The sequence below is a fragment of the Delphinus delphis genome, chromosome 2 (assembly GCF_949987515.2).
Source record: "Delphinus delphis chromosome 2, mDelDel1.2, whole genome shotgun sequence".
Taxonomy (NCBI): domain Eukaryota; kingdom Metazoa; phylum Chordata; class Mammalia; order Artiodactyla; family Delphinidae; genus Delphinus; species Delphinus delphis.
Window position 1 is genome coordinate 48,587,827 of NC_082684.1, and position 3,650 is coordinate 48,591,476.

General features: G+C 44.3%; 1 pseudogene; it reads left to right on the forward strand.

The window, feature by feature from the left end:
- Positions 1-723: 723 nt before the first annotated feature.
- LOC132417829 (NADH dehydrogenase [ubiquinone] 1 beta subcomplex subunit 8, mitochondrial pseudogene) lies at positions 724-2,454 on the forward strand (annotated as a pseudogene).
- The last annotated feature ends 1,196 nt before the right edge of the window (positions 2,455-3,650 follow it).

Here is a 3,650-nt window from a genome sequence, read left to right on the forward strand (position 1 = left end):
CTCTTCCCTTGTTTATTTTCTGCACATGCGCGGTGGGACAGGAAGCAGCAGGAAACGATCCCTCACTGACTACTGTCATTCAGTGCTCTGCAACTTCTTCTGCTGCATGGTTTATTTATTTTTTTAATTCACACACACACTCACTTTATTAATGCTCTGCCCAGTCTAAAGCACATTACTGATGCTGCTTTACATTTGAGGAAATAGCGAAATATCACCAGTGAGCTGGAAACAGAGAAATAATGGAGACTTAGGGCATTGCAGTTTCCAGAAATGTCTTAGTTTTCCAGTAACTTCATTGCTTTGGATTAACATCAATCAACCAAATATTTCTAGAGTTAGTCTTATAGTGGGTGTTGTGTGAGATTCAAAAGAAGTATTTATTTATTTAGTTATTCATTCATCATTTAGCAAATGTTTATTGAGAGCCACCTGACAGGTGCTGGGGATCTACTGGAAAGAAATTACACATAAAGGTTTCAGTCCAGCCAGGTTGGCAGATGTAAGTGTTATGAGTGCTATGAAAAAAAGAAAAGCAGTCAAATTTATTTATTCAACATACCTTTCTTGACCCACCTCTGCTTCGTGCAAAGCACTAATGTTACATACATTGGGAAGTGGATCAGCAGAGGCTTCCTGTGAGAGGAGTTGAGCTGCCAGCTGAAATGCAGGGACTTTCTGAAGTCGTAGGTGAATGAGTTGCCTTTGTAGTGTGTGAACCAGATGTCACCAGGGAAGCACTGGCAGAAATTTCCCTCCTGTCTTCCTACTGCCTGCCACCCTGAGAGCCGCACTTCACATGGACTGCCATTTCAAGGGAAGCAGCAGGAGCAACTATGGAAGCCACCTGAAGCTGGCAGGTGGAGAGGTCATCAGAAGAACCTGCAGTGGCTGTGGAGGGAAAAGGAGGCAGAGAGAGAAATCCTGCCAGCCACGGAAGGTTCTGAACAGGCCCAGGTGAGGGTCTCTATAGGTCTCTATAGCCATGTTCCTGCTCTGTGCTCTGAAAATGGGAATTTCGATATCTTTTCCAACTTAGGTCTAAACCCTAAATCACATCAAGAACCGTGCCTTCCCTCCCCTCAACCAACCATTCATTCCAGCAGCCATCAAATCAATCAGCCAAAACCTCACATTTCTCACATTGGCTGGCCTTTCTCGTCGAGCTCTTCCTCTATTTCTTTCCCCTTCTGGATGGTTTCCAACCTTGGACGCACATTGGAATTATCTGGGGGGTACTTGAAAATACTGATGCTTGACTTCCATCCCAGAATTTCTGACTTAGATGGTCTGAAATATGGCCTGGGCATCATGATTTTTAAAAGCTCCTGAAGTAACTATAATGTACTAACAAAGTTGAGATTCGTTAGTTTAAAAAATAATGTGATCGGTGCACCATCTAATTCACCAAAAGAAAGAGAGCACTGCTAATCATGTTCATGTGTTTGTTGGGAAAAAAAAAAAAATCACAAGCTTAAATTAGAACCATAGGGTCTTTTTTTGTTTTTCTAAATTAATTAATTTATTAAGTTCTGGCTACATTGGGTCTTCTTTGCTGCGCACAGGCTTTCTCTAGTTGCGGCGAGCAGGGGCTACTGTTCGTTGTGGTGTGCGGGCTTCTCGTTGCAGTGGCTTCTCTTGTTGCGAAGCACGGGTTCTAGGCATGCGGGCTTCAGTAGTTGTGTGGCTCACAGGCTCTAGAGTGCAGGCTCAATCGTTGTGACACACGGGCTTAGTTGCTCTGCGGCATGTGGGATCTTCCCGGACCAGGGCTGCAACCTGTGTCCCCGGCCTTGGCAGGCAGATTCTTAACCACTGCACCACCAGGGAAGCCCCTGAACCATAGGGTCTTAAATAGACATTTGGTTTAGGACTGTTGTCTATAAAGAGTTTCCAGGGAAGAAGATGAAGATGGCAGCGGCTGGGGGTTGGTCCTGGGAGACTGAGGGCTGCAGAGGACAGGCTGAAATGTGGTGTCGTTGGGAGCACAGACAAGCCTCCCACATTATAAAGGACGTGCTCCCAGGGCCCTATCCCAAGACCTCAGAAGAATGGGCAGCCGCAGCCACGAAGTATAATACGCGGGTGGAAGATTATGAGCCCTGGCTGATGATGGCGTGGGGTATGGTGAGGGATCCATGGTGTGTCTGGGACCACCCAGACCTGAGGTTGAACCAAGTCACTGGGACCTGGACGTGTACATCAGGAACTGTGTGCACATGTCCCCCATGCCTGCTTCTTGGAATCTCGTGTGTAAGCAGCTCTTCAACTTCGTGGCCTTCATGTGGTTCATGTTTTGGGTGGAGGAGAATTACCCCACCCACCAGCCCATGCGTGGAGCCAAAGCAGCATCCTTATACTAATCTGCACCTGGAAGGGGTCCATGATCCCACCAAAGAGCCTGAGCTGGTGGTTTACTATGAGATCTGGGGAGGCTTTGTGCACCCTAAGTAACTCCCTCATCCTTAGAGATTGAACCTTAATGAAATCCCTAATGAAACAGTGGTGTGGAAGGAAAAAAGAAAAGAAAAAGAATGAAAGAGGTTCTAATCCAACTGTGGAGTTGTCTTGTAGAAACAAATCAAGAAGGAGGCCGTACAGTGTTAAGTCTGTGGTGGTGTCATCGACAGAGTGTTTTTGTCCCCCTTGAATTCATATGTTGAAATCCTAACTCCCAATGTAATGGTAAAAGGAGGTGGGGCCTTTAGGGGGTAACTAGGTCATGAGGGTGGAGGCCTCATGAATGGGATTAGTGCCATTATGAAGAGACCCCTAAGAGCTGTCTCTCCCTCTTTCTGCCATATGAGGATACAATGAGAAGATGGCAGCCTGAAACCCAGAAAAGAACTCTCACCAGTATCCATTTGGTTTCAGTATCTGCTTATTGTTTAAGCCATCCGGTCTGTAACACTTTTATTTTAGCAGCCCAAGCTGACTAAGACATGTTGTGACAATTAATCAAGGAAGCTGGCATAAGGTAAGGCAAAGAGTTGTAAACAAGCATTATCTTGTTGGATTTATCAGGAGAGGGCTTGCCCAGGGTTTTATGAGAAATTTTATATGATTTAATCATTTCCTTCATTTGGGCATGTGAACAAATATAGCTTAATGCATTGACCAGTGACAGATAGTCCTATGAGGAGTTGATGGCCTTCTTCAGATAGCTGAAGGGTTGTGTCATAGAATGAAAATTAAATTTATTGTTTGGAGCCAGAGGGAAGAATGAGGATCAAAAAGGAAATGCTACATGGGAGCATATTTACATTCAATATGAGGGGAGAGATGTTATCTTTTCAAAATGCTGCCAAGTAGTGAAATGGGCAGCCCCAAGAGGTAGAGACATTCTTGACTCACGAAATATTCAAAGATTGCAAAATCTTTTATTGGTTATTCTGTTTGTGAGAAATGTGTATATGTTAGAGAGATGGTAGGAAGAGTCATGACCTCCACACGTCAATGTGATGTGAATGCTCCTGTTTAAACACGTACATATGTGTAACACATATTTAACAGTGTAGAACTTAGATTTTTCTTTATTAAAAAAATAAAACCTGAAATGAGAAAAGAGAATGCAGCCAAGGTTGAGGCTTGGATCCTATGAAAGTCAGGACATGGGTAAGGGTCTTTCTTCACATCTCTATTCCTTACAC